The 18,221-nt window shown below is 37.1% G+C and overlaps 1 long non-coding RNA gene across 1 annotated transcript in view; it reads right to left on the reverse strand.

Moving 5' to 3' along the window:
- Positions 1 to 16,359, reverse strand: part of LOC149156757 (uncharacterized) — a 133,370-nt gene extending 117,011 nt beyond the window's left edge. Inside the window, exon 1 of the long non-coding RNA XR_016262331.1 lies at positions 16,218 to 16,359. This is a non-coding gene — a long non-coding RNA (uncharacterized LOC149156757). The remainder of the gene's footprint in view (positions 1 to 16,217) is intronic.
- Positions 16,360 to 18,221: the final 1,862 nt, after the last annotated feature.

Consider the following 18,221-nt stretch of genomic DNA (forward strand, 5'->3'; position numbering starts at 1 on the left):
AGTTCAAGCCCATTTAAACCAAGTTTTAGAGCTATACGAACAAATCTAGAGAAGAAAGTGATGTGTGATGATGCCTCCAAGTGATATGACATGAGGTTTATTAATATGTAACTAAGGGGGTCAAATTTCCTTACCTAGGTCAACTTGTACTTTTGTGCAGTTGTGGATTTCACATTAAAAATAATAATTTTCCTTATGCAAATTATTTTCTTCCTAGGGCCAGTAGGTCTCCAAAGGATGAGGAAGCCTTCCCAAAGGAGGGAATTTCTTCTTAAGCTACCAAATTTCAACACCCCCTCTCAGCTAACGAGAAATTTCCGGCTGGATCAAAATCTCATCTCAAATGTCTCATCATCATCATCATCGTTGTATCATGTCATATATCATCTTTGCTCATCTCTACTCATATGTTGAACACTCTCGAATCTAAAGAAGAAGAATCATCATAGGAGAGTTCATGCTTCCACCAGTGTTTTTAAACCCGGCCAGCTCGAAACTGACTCAGCCGAGTTGGTTCGAGTCAGCCAAGAAAATTTCAACTCGGTGGTTGAACCGGGTCGGCCGGCTCGGTATTAACTTGGCTAGCTCAACCGAGTCCGTATCAACCCGGCCGAGTCAAGGAAAGCGGCTAGTGAACTCCCAAAAACGCAATTTTTTTGATTTTTTTATGTTTTTTTTGAGTGTGGGGGACTCCAAATGGTTTTATTAATTGGTTTTTTGGTCTTTTGGGTCCATTCCCCTCTCCTAGTATTGATATGTTATTCAAATTTCATGGTAATGTTAAATTCTTAAAGTAAAAGTGACATTCTCCTTAATCTTCATTAAAAGTGACATTCTCATGAAGATTAAAGAGAATGTCACTTTTAATGAAGATTAAGGAGAATGTCACTTTTACTTAAATTTTTAACATTACCATGAAATGACTCAGGATGTTTGAGAGTGGTTCCGGCCTCATTGGATTTCATATGGAGAAAGTAGAATTTTAGATTTCATTCAAAATTCAGCAGACTTATCAGTTTTTCGGGATTTCAAGATTGGGGGATTGCAATGTTTCCATTGAATTTTGTCATGTATTAGGGTATGGAACTCGTATTTAATTAAGAGCACCAATCCCTCTATGTACCTTGATGTTAGTGACATTGGTTGTCGAACTCCTCCGGGATTCACTCCCAAACCGGGAGCTTCTGAAAATGTCGCTCCCGCTCTCACTTTCGCTCCCGCTCCCAAGTAACACTGAGCCAGATGATGTTGGCAACTCTAATAGTAGCCAGAAGTACTGGTCACAAACTTTTGTTGTAGAGGCCATTTATAGCCTCCTTGGTTATGTGTTTTTGTTTTGATCTCTATATCATCATTGTGTATGTATTGGACAGTGCACTGGGTGCCATTTTGATATAATGGATATATTCATGAGCCTACTTTGATCATATGTTGTCTTCTATCTATATTCTAATGCTGTGTGTTTGGAAACATGAATGAAAATCTTTAAAATTATGTGTTTTTATAAAAAATAAATAGTTAATGTATTTTTTACAACGACCAAGTCATTGAAATCGAGTCGGCCAAGTCGATACCGAGTCAGAGTCGAAGTCGAAGTCGGAGTTTTAAAACATTGGCTTCCACCCTATATCTACAGACAATAGGTGAGATACTACTTACCATAAGAGGTAAGGATCACATACTATCCTATTGTCTATTGATCTTCCCATCTTGACCCTCAAGAGTCAGTGGTAGAAAACCTACATCCTTTCACTTGGGGAGGATACCTCTACTTACTAGTGGTAAGGATCGCACACACCCAAGTCTCTCCTCACCCATTGGCCATATGGGTGGCAATACCAACAAGCCCAGCTTGTGGGTAGGATGCATACTAGGGTATACTCTGTTAGGGGAGGATACATCTACTTGTCATAAATGACAAGGATCACACATGCCCCATAGTGACAATAGGTAGGATACCTCTACTTGCCATAAATGGCAAGAATCGCACATCCTATTGTCTAGAGTTCCCTCAACCCCAGGAGCTCTCTGACTCAATTCCTCTTCCTGGGAGCTCAAACAAGGGGGAAGAGCATAGCTCAGTGTCCTCGATCAATCGTGACCCTTTCTCGGGAGGGTCACATCCATCAGTCCAAGCTGCTCTTTGAAGACCAAGAACTTCCCTTTCGACAAACCCTTGGTGAGAATATTTGCTATCTGTTTGTCAATCGAAATGTGATGGAGTCTCACTGCTCCTCTCTGCACCATATCTCGAATGTAGTGATATCTAATCTCAATATGCTTGTACTTGTTGTCAAACATGGGATTCTCGGCCAGTTGGATCCCACTCTTGTTGTCGTAATATATCATTGTCGTATCCAAAACCTACTCAAACGGCTCTCCAAAGAGCTTCCTCAACCATACTACCTCGCAGTTAGCCATGCTAGCAACAATATACGTTACCTTAGTCGCGCTAAGGCAATGGACTTCTACTTCCTGCTCATCCAAGATATCATGGCAAATACCAAGCTAAAGTAGCACCCTGATGTGCTTTTGCTATCAATGACATTTCCGACCCAGTCAACATCAGTGTATCCATGTAGCCTCACATCTTAGGCAGCATATCTAAGGGTCCAAACATCAAGCTCAGGGTCTAGGCTACCTATGCTCCAAGTTTGGTGGGCATCCGCCCGAATTTCATCCATAAAATCTATTGCCGTAGGTGTTGCCCCAAGAGGGAAAACCTAGATCTTTCTCTCTCACTTTGGATCTTCTTTGAGGGTTGTATGAGCATAGTATTCATTGGAATAAATCATAAGAAACCATTTCTCCTCCCTTGTCGTGACCTAGTGAGCACCTTGGAAGTATTTCTTCCCAAGATTATTCATAAAACCCTAGGTCTAGCACAAATCTTTGTTTAGGTCTCTCAAAGGGAGCAAAGAGCCTCTTGGAAGTGTTAAAACATCACATCGAGCTTCTTTGAGAGGTCCTATCTCATCACTTGGAGTCTTGATCTTAGGAATACCTATTATCATCATAAATCTCAAACCCTAAGTCTTCATCTTCTCCTAGGTCTTTCTTGGAGAGCTTTTATTCCTCGAAGCATTGAACCATTATTGTGTCTCTCCTTGAATGGGCTTTATGGAATCACTTCACACCTAAATCATTGATCTATTCATTCTAAGTGATTCCCTTCCTACCGGGAATCCTCCCATCAGTGAAAGTCCGTAAAGAACAGGGGACCTTGACTAAGATGCCAATGGGTCACTATCCCATTGTTGTCACTTAATCTAGTAGTTGCCCCTTAGGTTTTCCCTTCCTTAGGGCCCTACTAGATTGTGTGCTAACATTTTTGGCATCGTTGTCGAGGATGACGTGAATCTACCTTTATAAAGTCTTTACCTTCTTCCTTAACAACAATATATATATATATTATTTGGCGGCCTTGTTCTTCATTGAACCTCAAAGTCAATGCTTGTAGGGTGAAGCAAGTATCACTCAAGGCATCTTTGAAACACCCCGGCAACTTCAACATGATTGATATGTGTAACCTAATAGAATGTCTTACTTTGACATCACTAGCATTCCTTGGACATCACTAGCATTCCTGGGTACCCGAACCGTGTCACTTTACGCACAATACTCGGGGTGCCCAAGTTTAATGGTGATACATCTTCTGCTATTGATCATGTGACAAGATTTGCTACATATACCACAAAAGCTTATGTGGTTCATCATGATGTGCTCATAATGTTGTTCATAAGGTCCCTTCAAGGTCATGACTCATGGTTGTATAATTGCAAGCCTAGGAGTATTTCATCAATTGAAGCATTCTTTGATAACTTTTTGGAGCATTATCGAACTAAGGACCAGGCTTGCCCAACATTAGATATTGATTTTTAAAAGGAAGCCTTCATTGAACATAAGGAGGATCATGAGGAAGAAGAGGATCCCTTTCTAGATCATCAAGATGAGATCATCGATGAAGACATTAAGGGAGATCTTGAATGGAAGCAAGATAAGGAGTTTGATGAAGAAGGTTCCTTAGAAAGTAAAATTGAAGATAGCCCCATCTTTTTCAAGGACATTATCTCTGACATTGTACATATCAAAGACCTTGAGAAAGATGACCCCATTAACCCCTTGGACATTAGTGATTTCTTGGATATTGAAGAAGGGAAGTGGGAGATCACGGGCCATCATTTCGACAATGATCATGTCTATGGCACTGATGAAGAAGGGGAATTTGTGGAAAGTGAAGTTGAGGTTGGCCTTGTTTTCTTCAAGGAAATTATTCTTAATGATATGCCATTTGAGCCCCTTGAACAGCAAGGTGATCAAATGGCTCCTTCGAGAATTAACATTGAATACTACTTGCATGTTGTACAAGGGAAATGGGAGATTATTAGCTACTGCTTTGACAAAGACCCCATTTATGATGTTGATAATGATCTCCATTTGCCTTGTATTCCATGTCATCAAGTAACATTGATCACTTTTGAGCAATCCTTGGGCCTTAGTATTAAAAATGATGAACACATGGTGGTCTCCCCTTTTCAACATGATCCTTGCAATAGGCAACCTGATTGGTGTAATTCCCCTTGCCTGCCTTATTTTCCCTCCTATCCTTCTTAGCCAAAGCATGAGGATATAAAAGGGAACTTCATGAATAAGAGAACCTTTGAAAAAAAGTTATGGGGTTTGATCATTGATTTCTCCATGTTCTTGATTAAAGGAAAGACCCGATGGTGTAGACCTGACTCATGTTCCCCTCCTTTGTTTGTTGTTCCTTTACATGATTCATGGTTGCTTTATTTTCCCACCTCCCACCCTTGTGACCTTGCATATGAATGTAATGATTATCATGTTTGCTTTCAAATGTATATCATAATCGATCATAGGGATAGGAAATATGATCTTAATATGTTGATATGTTGGTTACAATGGCTATATGATTATACTTAACATTTGCATAGTGTAGCACGCATGTTAGAGGAGGATGCATTTCATATTGATTTTGCATAGATAATATCATCATATCATGTTCTCGTGCTAAAGTAGGTGCATTTAGATTAAATGTGCATCATAGAATTGATTTAAATTTCTATATGGTTTTATTATTTAATGAAAACACGAGCAATAAAAGTATGCCCACGACACATGCTTCCAACATTGTTTGTGATGTGCAGGATACAAGTCTACGGTCCCAAAGGATTGTTAGTGTTCTCATGACCTCCCCATTCGAGCACATTGATTGTGCGCCCTACAAAGAGCTCACGTCCTAGTCGAAGCTAGATGTTATCCACCAAAAGTGATTGACCCCATAGGAGAATTTTTCTCCTAGACATCTCTTCAGTCAACAACCCCTGACAACCACTGATGTAGCCGACATATTGTGCCATTTGATCTCTAGTCCCTGAACTAGTCATATGTCTCTTCGCCCATCTGTTGAGAGCACGTGTTTGAAGGTGGGCAATCCAATCATAAAGGTATGTTTTCATTATGGGTTGGGCATCTTAACTGGGGCCCAAGCCCACCAGAGAATCATTTAAAAACCCCTAGGAGATGCGTGGAGAGCCATGGGACTCCATCATCATTTAAAGCATCATTTCACCCATGGGCACCCTCAGTACCTTCAGCAATTTGTTCATTGCTCCACATTATTCCCAAGATGATGCACTTGGACCAGCGTGCCCCGATTGGCTTAGCATGATTATGGCAGTTGATCCGAGGCCCAAAGGAGGTTTGTCTCACCCTTGAGACATGGGAAGGCAGACACCATCATCAGAGCCCTCATTTGGAGCATTGTACAGGATTTTCTTTCATTTGGAGACCCATGAGACCAGCAATTGTGCCCCAAACCCACTTTGGGGCCCCACATGATGACTTGCATGGAAAATTAGGGGCCATCCCCTAATTCATCTTTATTGGAGACCTCTCTCTCATGGTACTTAGAGGACTCAATGTGGCCCTCCAAAGGCCCTACATGTTAGAAAATCATAAAGGTAGAAAGATTTTCTTATATTGGTAATTACTTGTGATATTAGTGCATTGTTATTATCTTTTATGTTCTTTTATCTTCTTTTCATCAAGCAATCATCAAATCAAAACATGAAGATCGACACTAGATGTAGGCACTCGACCAGAGCTAAAACCTCTCTCTAGAGGAAAACCCATTCAAACACTTCCACTAATCAAATTGAAATAGACCAAGACCTTAGACCTGACCAAAAGACCTTCCTCCACCAAATCAACCTTCCAATATGATTCACCAAACTTCAATAGTCTCTTCTCGTCCAGCAACTACAGCGCAACAACAATCCAAAATTTCTGACCACCCAGCAACTCAAGAATTTTAGCCTAGCTACAGTATTGCAATTTCAACCCTTCCATCAACCCAGCAACTTCGCACATGTGAGAAATATAGAGAAAAATAGACTTCTTATGCTTGACAAAGACTTCCTTCTCCTTTGCTAGGATTTCCTTCCTCTTCCTTCAATTTCACACCCTTTTCTGTCTCCAGCAACTACAGATCAAACTTGTGATTGATGTGCTCCAAATGAGTCGAGTTGTTGCCCTTTTATAGTGGTTTCTACCTCCCTAATTAGGCCAACTTGTCCAAGTTGAGGCCAACTCGGTGGAGGAGGCCTAAATGACCTATTTTACATAAAAATAAATTTCTTCTTTGATAGATGAAGCCCAAGAAGGGTCTTTTACATATTGACAAAGACAAGGACTCTTGACATAAACCCTAGAAGCCTACAATGGAGGTTTTGATCTATAAACATTGACCCAAGCATGAAACCCATGCTTTAAGTCAATTTCTTTTATAATAAAATTTATTTTTCTTTCTTTTGACAAATACATTACATCATGACTCAAATACAATTATGAAGACCAACACTAGTTACATTCTTCAACATTCCCTCTTACCTAGGGAGGTATTTATAAATACATACATAGAGAGGTACATGGAAGATCTCAAAGTGATATACTTTATGAAGAGTTCACAGCACACGCAGTGCTACAGATTAGATACCTAACCAGGGTACTCTAATCAAGTGGGACTAAGGTGTACTCAAGCTTTAGCCACTTTAGGTACCAACAAGATTTTAAGCTCTAACACCAACGTAATGATCTAGGTGTGTATCCTGGTCGGAGCTCCATGACCAACGCCACCCCCCTACTTCAGGATCTAGACATTAATACATAGGTCGGCCAGATGTCCTCCCAAGCATCTTGTTTCCACAAGATGCTTCATCTCTCCTTTTCAACTAAATTAGATATATATCCATCACTCCAAGCATGCTTCAAAGTTCAAACGTTCAATCTTTTTACGAAGAGATCTTGCATAATCACAACCCCAATCAATAATAAACCTTTAAAGCTATATTCAACTAAACACAAACCTTCGGGGTCCTCAATCATTCTGATGCTACTTATATCATCATCATGTACAACTTGTTGAAAGCTTTCTTCTTTCACTTCTACATTTTTTTAGTAGCACCAAAAAAAACCTCAGTACTTTTCAATTCTTTTGTTCGCAAATCCATCTGTAGTACTTTCATTCATTTTTTCTTCAAGGTACTTTTCATGACTGTCATATTATATCCTCACTCTCAACCGGGGAGATATACCTTTTCTTCTATCCAAGCTCCCTTTGAACTTAGGGAGATCAACAGCTACCTTCTTTTATAACATCGAAGAAACTTCATTCTTTCAAGGCTTCATTTATTTCTCATGGCATCAAGGTCAACTTTGATCATCATCATTCTTATAGCTTCCTTCATCATCATTATGAACATCTTCAACATCTTGAAGATTATGTACCTGAAAACTTTAATAGCAAGTACAAGAAAATACAAATCAAAGCATGAAGTTAATTATATCAAATTTATGTCATTTCAATGGAAGCATCAAAACATTCAAGCTTTATCAAATACCTAAACCTAGTTAGGTACATAATCAGCAAGAGTCACACCTTTTATATATTCTAAACTTCAACAACTTGCTAGGGTTTTGTCTCAAACCCTAGACTCCATCATCAAGACTAAATCATATCAATAATCGAAAACAATATACTTCTAGGGTTTCACCAGCATGCCCTAGAATATCAATCTCTACTAAGGTTTTGTTACACGCCCTAGATTTCACAAACTAAAACATGAGTATCAACAATTTAGCATACTTGCATAGACATATCATTATCATGCATTAGCATCTCATATCAATATCTACTAGGTAAACCCAAGATACAAACATTAATACATCGAAGTTAGATATACAACAATTTGAACCAGTCTAGGGTTTCGATCATACTAACAAATATACAACTAAGGTTTCATTCTTAGGATCTTACTTTACTTATTACAAGGGTTTTTTTCATAAACCCTAATTCACTAAACACTAAAAAAATCTAGGGTTTCATAATATAATCTAGACATTAACAACAAACCTTAAAGGACTAGGGCTTTTACTACGACGTTATCAAAACCCTAAACCTCAAAAGAATAGGATTTTGACTTTGTCAACAACCCCTAAGTAGACTAGGGTTTCATTATTAACATTGGCATACCCTTAGCAACAAGAGGCTAGGGTTTTACAATGAATCCTAAAGACTAGGGTTTCATAAATGTAAACAAATGACAAAAGATAATATAACGAGGGTGGATTCAATCTAATGATTAATCACCCTAAAAAGAATTTTTATGATTCAAAAACCTAGACATAAAGATGTCAATAATGTAAAGCAAATTTCAAAAGAGAATGATCATAACTATTGTATGGAAAGAACCTTGTAACAAACATGTAGCCTATGACATACCTTGAGTTGTTCCTTAACAAACCTTGTAGGACATTAATCTTTAAGGGCTTCATTTGCAACAGAACTTCTTTCATGATTCAAGTCTTTCCTTTGAAGTTTCCTCCATAACCTTTGTGCATTATGCATGCTTAAAAAAAACTTGATATGAGGAGCAAAACAAACATAAAAGAGGAAACGAGGAACAAGATACTTATATTTTGGTAAAATGGTGAAGGCTCCCTCTTAATCCAATCTTTCTGAGGGATACCTACAACTTATCAAAACAATTCAAAAATGTTCTAACAAGATATATTATATCTACAAACTCTAGAAATCAAAACATATTACAAAACTTAAAATAGTAGACTAAGAAGGATATGTAAGAGGAGACTTAATAGTATAAGTCCTTGACTTCATATTCTTTAGTCTTGTTCTTCTTAGGTGGAGCTTCATCAGCAACATTTGCATGTTCTCTTTCTCTCTTCTTATTCCTTGGATTCTCAAGACATTGACTTTTATAGTGTCCCATCTTATGACAATTGTAGCACTCAATCTTTGATAGATCAACTTTCTTCTTTGGTCCTTTAAACTTCTTGTATGTTCCCTTCTTCTTGTGATGAGCAGAGTAGGCATTAGAAGTGTTGTTTTCTTCATCCTCCTTTTGATCACTTACTAACAAGATGCAGACTTCTTCTTGACTGCATGCATTCCACATTTGTTCTAAGGTTGGAGTATCTTTCCAACTACTAATTCTTGATGCAAGAGCACTCAAGGATTTTGGTAGACCTAGTAGAGCAACAATCACAAGTTCTTTTTTTGGTACAACTTCATCTATTGCTTGGAGTTTGTCTCTTATTCTAGATATCCTTACAAAATATGATGACACAGTATCATCTTTTGTCATCTTTATTGTCCTTAGTTCATTCTTGAGGCTAGCTATCTGACCAATGTTCTTGATGGTGAATAACTTGGAGAGGGCTTCATACATTTCTTGAGCAGAGTCTATATTGGATATGTATGGGATTAGATTGTCCTTTACTCCATCTACTATTAGATTCATGGCCAAGATGTCGGTTTCCTTGAACTTCTCCTTTCCTGCATCATTTGTAGGTTTCTTAAATTTTCCTTGAACAAGATCCAAAACTTTATGCTTAGCGAGAATAAGATTTATCCTCTTCTTCCATGCCCTGTAGTTGGAGGCTCCTTCTAGCTTGTTTTTTGTCTTCATTGTGGTTGACATAGTCTCTATAGATAGTAGGTTTCTCTTCTTATATACTCCTTTCCTTGATGGCTTTCTTTTGTTCCTTCTTCCTTAACCCTTATTTCAATTGACCTTCAAACTGCCTTTTTTTCCTTCCTTCTTCACCATAGCTCTGCTGATACCCTGTTAGAAAATCAAAAACGCAAAAAGATTTTCTTATGTTGATAATTACTTGTGATATTCTTGTATTCTTATTATCTTTTATGTTCTTCTTTTATCTTCTTTTCATCAAGCAATCATCAAATCAAAACATGAAGATAAATGACACCAGATGTAGGCACTCAGCCAGGGCTAAAACCCCTCTCTAGGGGAAAACCCAATCAATCTCTTCCGCTAATCAAATTGAGATAAAACATGACCTTAGACCTGACCAAAAGACATTCCTCCTCCACCAAGTCAGCCTTCTAATACGATTCAACAATCCAGAATTTCAGCCCTGCTACTCCAAAATTTCAACCCAGCAACTCTAGAATTTCGACCCAGTTACAGTACTGCAATTTCAGCCCTTCTAGCAACTTCGCACGTGTGAGAAGGAGAGAGAAAATTTTACTCCTTATGCTTGACAAAGACTTCCTTCTCCTTCGCTAGGATTTCCTTCCTCTTCCTTGAATTTCACACCCTTTTCTACCTCCAGCAACTGCAGATCGAACTTATGATTGATGTGCTCCAAATGAATCGAGTTCCTGCCCTTTTATAGTGGTTTGCCTCCCTAATTAGGCCGACTTGGTGGAGGAGGCCTAAATGACCTATTTTACATAAAAATAATCTTTTGCTTTGATAGATGAAGCCCAAGAAGGGTCTTTTACATATTGACAAAGACAAGGACTCTTGACATAAACCTTGGAAGCCTACAATGGAGGATTTGACCTAAAAACATTGACCCAAGCATGAAACCCATGCTTTAATAAGTCAATTTCTTTTATAATAAAATTCCTTTTCCTTTCTTTTGACAAATATATTACATCATGATTCAAATACAATTATGAAGACCGACACTAGTAACATTGTTCCACACTACATCATCATGATGTCGTCAACTCGACCTGCATATGGATGGCTAATTCATAACTTTTGATAGCTACTTGGTCAGCCTGTGACCAAGACTAGTTTTTAGCACATTATTTTATAATTTTGGGGGCTCATTAGGCTAATTCGATTTAGAGAGACTCATATAAATAGAAGTGAGTCTCATTTGTGAGAAATCTTCATCATCACTTGGATTCTTCTCTTGTAAAAGAACTCACATTTTTTCTTTGGAAGTCACTGAGTATCTTGGATGCACTGTGATATTTGGAGTTGATTTTTGATCTTGTCTTGGAGCTACTTCTTGAATATGGATGAGTATATTGCATGATTATCTTGTTAGTTCTTTGATGAAATCTTTCTCTTAAAAATGTCTAATGTATGTAATTGTTGCAACTAATGTAAATGCTCTTGTGCCCTAATTTTGTTGAAGAAATTTTTTGGAAGCTATTTGGTTGGCTCTTGCATATGTTACTCATGATATAACATGCAATGAATGTTCCTAGTGATGAAATGTTATTTTTCTTCATGAAACTCCATATTCTAATAGTAGGTAATTGTTGAAGGTTGGTAGCTAGGGCATCAACTTTTGACCTTCTTGAGACAAATTTGGCCAATCTAATGCATCTAGGACTCCAAAGCCCAAAGCATCGGGCACTAGTCCAAGGATTTTGGTGATCAAACTCCTCTTTCTCCATATTTTCTTCTCCTAAATTTCAGTCCCCTAAAGGTAGGGCAAAAATCTATGGCTTGCAATGAAATTTGAGGGAGGTGACCTTTTGGGAATCTGAGAGTCCAAACATCAAGCTCAAGGTCTAAGCTACCTATGCTCCAAGTTTGGTGGGCATACGCCCAAGTTTCATCCATAAAATCTCTTGCCCTAGGTGTTGCCCCAAGAGGGAAAACCAAGGTCTTTTTCTCTCACCTTGGGACCTTCTTTGAGGGTTGTATGAGCATAGTATTCGTTAGAATAAATCATAAGAAACCCTTTCTCCTCCCTTGCCTTGACCTAGTGAACACCTTGGAAGTATTTCTTCCCAAGATTATTCATAAAACCTTAGGTCTAGCGCAAATCTTTCCTAGGTCTTTCAAAGGAAGCGAAGAGACTCTTGGGAGTGTTAAAACATCACATCAAGCTTCTTTGAGGGGTTCTACCCATCACTTGGAGTCTTGATCTTAGGAATACCTATTATCATCATAAATCTCAAACCCTAAGTCTTGATCTCCTCATAGGTCTTTCTTGGAGAGCTTTTATCTTCCTTGAAACATTGAACCATTGTTGTGTCTCTCCTTGAATGGGCTTTGTGGAATCACTTCACACCTAAATCATTGATCTATTCATTCTAAGTGATTCCCTTCCTATCGGGACTCCTCCCATCAGTGAAAGTCCGTAAAGAATAGGGGACCTTGACTGAGGTGACAATGGGTCATTGTCCCATTGTTGTCACTTAGTCTAGTAGTTGCCCCTTAGGTTTTCCCTCTCTTAGGGCCCTGCTAGATTGTGTAGTAATAGGGGATAGGCTCCATATCTTTCTAGATGTCTTCAACTAATGTTCTTGAGTTAGATTATGCCTCGTATGTTCCTGATTTAACTAAGAGTCTACTTTCAAATTCTTGCATGAGCGATTTATAATGTTTGGCTGAGTTTGATGGTTAGAAAGTCACCATCAAAGATAGCAACTATGAATCTGGTCGATTTCTAGCCAAAGGAGTGTGAGAATGTGGCCTTTAAGAGCTACTTGCATATCTAGTTGAGCAAGTATGGCAAGATGCCATAATGGAGTATGGTTCCTCCAGCCTTGAGGAGACAGTAAGAGGATTCTCTCAACAAGAGGGAGCTGACTTTGATGAGATTCTTACTTTAGTTATCCAAAGATTCTCCCAATAAGAGGGAGTTTCCCTAGGTAGGCTAATACAGACACCACCAATTTTGAATTTTCATATTAATGAGTTTGTACTCACATTGGGATTTTATGAGCTTTGTGCAAATGTCAATTATTTATTTGATAGAGTTGATACGCTTGTCTTAGTCCTGTATACAAATGGCATTATTGTCTTAGTCCTGACTCCTGTATACAAATGGCATCATAGCAAGAAATTCAGAACAATTCATGTTATGGTATTGGAAGAGTTTGACCAGTGAAGTTGCTATGGAGGACAAAGGAGGTTGGAAGGTTGCTGATGCATTATTCCTTTCACAAAAGGTTTTCATCTTGAATATTTTGAACAGAGTTTTGAGTACCGAAGGATGCAACGATCCAGTGTTATGTTTCTTCAGGTTTGCACTTGCAGGAGGTCAAGAATTGGACCAAAACCCTAACAAAAAACCTGTTCAATATGTAGAGGGAGCATCTTGTGTTTTTGGTGGAGAACATTTTTCTTGGTAGTGACTCTTAAAAGTTTGTACCTCTGTAATGTTTTCATTCTGGCTGCACTTGTCAATCCAGCACGTAATTTTGAAGGTGTCCAAGACCTAGGCACACACAACGCCAGGTTCTTACAGCAGCCTACCTGAGTTCCTTTGTGCAGCAGCCAGAGAATGAGGGAGACATGTGTCCATCTTAGTTTATTTTCAGTTTTTCCACCTTCAGTTCACTATTGCTCCATATTTAGAAGATCCCAGTTCAGTTCAGTGCTACTTTTTAAGTTGTTTTTCTATTTAGGATTTACTTTTCTAGTTTTAGAAAAACTGATTAGATAGAATTTATATAGATAGGGCTGTGATCCCAAGGAGAGAGTGAAGGTAAGGTGCATGCGTAGCCTACTCTAGTCTAGGCATAGTTATCTAGGTGGCCAGTGAATGCATCTATACAAGCTGGGCACTCTAACTTGGGCACCTAGAGTTAGGTTATTTTTAATGTACAACCCTAGTTTCCTTCTCTATAAAGAAAGGTAAGGTCCCTAGCGTTATTCATTCAGTTCAATAAGAGCGAGTGATTAAAGTTAGGACTTGAAGCTTGCAGTATTTCCTCCTTTTAGAGCAATTAAACAGTGATGTGATTTGAGTTTAAGGTCTTTGTGCCTGCAGATATAATTTTTTCAATTTGCTGTGTTTCAGTTCCTTGTAAAAATCAGATTGCAGTTTCCATAGTACTTACAGTTTTACGTTGCTTCTAAGTAGGTAGGTTACGTCAGATTGCTAGGACTGATAGCATGTGCTGAGAATTTCAACATGTCTCAAGTTCACACAAATTACCGACGTATCAAAATATTGGAACTCGAGAATGCAACCTCGAGGTGCATGTTAAACACGAATTTAGATGCATCCAAGATAGTCTATATAAATTTAACCTTGCACCCTCAAGGGAGATATTAAACTTAGATATGAATATGTCTAGGCTAGCATATAGAAATTTAAGCGCAGAGTCTCGAGCTGTATATCAGACCCATATTTATAATCTATATATGAGCAATTAGTATTTAGTATTTATATATGAGCAATTACTTGGAATGAAAGCTACTAATGTCACATTTCTCTAACCCATCTTCTAGAAATACTGGAGATGAATGAGGCACATTCACTGTGTATGTTATAACTATAAGCCATGACCAAAGCCTAATGAAAATCATTGAGCTTAATTCACAATAAAACAATAGCTTCTTAGAAAGTAGCGTCAGTAATACTCTTTTTGATGGGTGCACCAACACTCCCGGTACGGTTAGTAATGCTCCTTTTGATGGGTCAACTAATGTGTTATTTGCTGTACTCCCACTCTCTGAGGCAATCCAGAAGGTTCATAACACATCTTTCAGTTGGCTACAAATTCAAAAGAATATTAGAAGTTCATAACAATAAGGAAAAGACAAGCGGCAGAATTCAACAACAGAAGTGAAGTCGGAGAGCAGATTGTTGTGGAAATGCAAAGGTATAAATATACCACATGTCCTTGTATGTTAGGTGAGGTATAATATCCTTTCTTTCTGCACAAGGATGGAATCATTGGGCAGGAGGGATTGAACGATAAGTCCATCCTGTTCAGGCATCTTTAGAAAGTATATTTAAACATTATCGTTGATTGATTTGTTCCTCCTTCATTGGCATTAAATGACATTAATTACACCAATAGAAGTAAGAAGCATTTTACAATCCAAATGGGATGTGGGCGATCCATTGACGTGCACGTGTAACTAAGCACTGCATCTAGATAGCGCATTGAGTGAAGTGAATGTACATTGTAAACACTAGCACAAACCCATTTAAATCCAGACCTACTATCCCTAAGGATGCATGACTCAATTTCACACAAATGATTGACATATAAACCCATTAAAACTCAGGTATAATATCCCTAAGATGCATATCTCAAGTTTACACAAATGATTGACATATAAGATATCCTATATTAGAAGTCAGAACTTGAGATATGCAACCTCGACCTACCTGCAAAGTTATGCAAAGTTATTGGAACCAAAACAGGAAAATCCTAAATCTCACACCCAACCAAAACCATACATATATATATATATAAATACATATATATATAATAAAATAATATATATCCATATACATCAATGTAAATCTAAACCATTCTACAATTTAAAAGGGGCATGAACGATTAACCGATGCTTCATGTGCTTCTGTAACTAAGCACTGAATCTAGATAGTGCATTGGGTAAAATCAATGGAAACACTAGCACAGGCCCATTTTAACCTAACTCTAATATGATGCATATCTCAAGTTCACATAGATGATTAACGTATCTAATATTGGAACTATGCAACCTTCCCTTAGATGCAAAGTTATTAGAACCAAAACAGAAAAATCCAAAATCTCACAGCTGAACAAAACGGGAAAAACATTATTTATATAAAAAAATACATAATATATATGAATTAAAAAATCATATATTGCCATGTCAATCATTAAAGACTATACGCAAAGTTTTCTCATCTAGACGAATATATCAAAATAGCATCGAGTGTGATATGTATCCAAACCACAAAATAGCATTGAGTGTGATATGTATCCAAACCAAATAAATAAACATGAAGGCTCTAGATGGCCACGGCCCAACCTTGAAATGATAATCAAAACCGAATTTATATAGACCCAGGTCAAAATCAGACCCTGATTTAGATGGGTTTAGACTAGCCAATACAAATTTGTAATAGGATTCTATAATCCAGTATTTTATTGTCAGCGTTCTTACAGAATTTATGTTTCCGAGAGTCGCTGAAGAGGAATTGCCATGTGACATTCATGTTTTAAGCATTGCAAAATGGGTATTGCTCACCTTCAACATTCTTCATAAATGGCCATTAATAAATACGTATACTTAAATAGGGAAGCAGACTTGCCTACTGGGGAGTTGGCGAGATCTAATCTTGATGGGGTGGATTTTGGTTGGATTTGAGAAACTGTTGTTGATCTCTGAGGAGTCCTACTCTCATACTGCGACGCTCCTCCTCCTGCTGGCGGTGAACATATACGATGCCGCCTCCGGCTAACGCCACCACAGTCACAAAGACAACTACCGCTGTTTTATTCCTCATCATCACAACTGCGACGAGCCCATCCTCTTTTCAAAATGTTAATAAAGGAGAAACCGCTACATTGAATTGAAAACTAGGTGACCCCATAATTGGTGAAAGAAGGGAATTTTTCGACAGGTGAAAGTGATAAAACCTATAATACGTTCAAATTCTTGCACCAAGACTTCGGTGCATTGTGCATTGTGCATGACATAGGGGAAAAACTCAGAGAGATTGCACCGACAAAATTAGCCTTATTGCACATAGTGATAATATAACATCTTCTTATTATAATGTGTTTTAATATTTATAATAATAATGTTTTAACGAGTTTAGGCTTCTGTGATCCATATCAAGTATGTGAGAGATTCTTTGGTGAAAATCACATAGAATACTATTTGTCGACGCGTTTCGAACCAACTAGTGTGGTTCATCTTCAGGACAAGATGAAGAAACACATCCAGCTTATCATGTTAAATAGTCCGAGTAGAGCCTCCAACAGCTAACTTGACCAACGGCGAGTTTGACTCAAAAACCGGGGTCAAAATTATTTAATAATATAGCTAGAATACCTAGGATCAATAATATATATATATATATATATATATATATATATATATTTTAATGGGTAAAAAATATTGTAAAAATTATAAGAAAATAAATATTTAAAAGGAATTTTAGTTAAATAAAAGATCTTAAAATAAATTAAATAACTACAAATAAATAAAGTAATATATAAAATAATTTTAAAAATTATAAGTAAATTAATAATTAAATGGAGAATTAGTTACATAAGGGACTTGTATAAAATAAAGTTAGATTAGTTAGAATATAAGCTGATAAAAATAGATAATATGCATAAATGAAGTAATAAAAAATATATAAAAATAATAGAAGAATTATAGAAGAATTATAAAAATAATGTTTTATTTTTAAGAGTAGGGTTAAGTCACATATTAAATTAATACATAAATATTTTTTCCCTTTTAAAAGATGGTTAAGTTAGATATTATATTATTATGAATATTTTCATGGATTTGATTCTTAGCTTATAGATTTATAGTGGTGTATTTATTAAAAAAAATTATATATTTAAAATGTGTTTAAAGAAAAACATATTCTTAAGCTAATTAGTGGAGTAAAAGTTGGAAAGCATGAATTTTAATCTTAAAAAAATTATTAATTTATTTATTTTTGTCAATATTTGGGGTATTTTTTAATGGAAAATTGGTGTTGTGGAATTGTAGGTTCGTTTTAAAGGTAGATCTTGTTTCGGTGATATAAGGTTTTGAAACTCTTGGAACTTTTTTTAAGGATTAAATAATTGTTTTGGGAGTTAAAATTTTACAAACAAAATTTTTAACACTTAAACATGGTTCAATTCATTAAGAAATTTCTAGCGGTCTAAAGACCCCTGCAATTAGAGTATGAACGAGGAAGTTATGCCTTTTGCAAGTTGGCCTATACTACGTCAAATCTCATTACTCACACTATGGTGCTAGCAACATGTGTACTTTCAAGAAGGCTCTACAGAGTCCTAAATCATAACATTAATCACGAGTGAGGCATGCAAAAACTCTATCTTAACTCTATATGACAACCAACACATGTTAAATATTGAATCATAAGGAAAGGAAGTGGTTTTGTTCTTATTATATTGATTTAATATTCTATAGATGAGT

Source organism: Pinus tabuliformis, chromosome 9 (genome assembly GCF_031772625.1).
Source record: "Pinus tabuliformis cultivar Carrire ecotype Pingquan chromosome 9, CPIR1, whole genome shotgun sequence".
NCBI classification, from domain to species: domain Eukaryota; kingdom Viridiplantae; phylum Streptophyta; class Pinopsida; order Pinales; family Pinaceae; genus Pinus; species Pinus tabuliformis.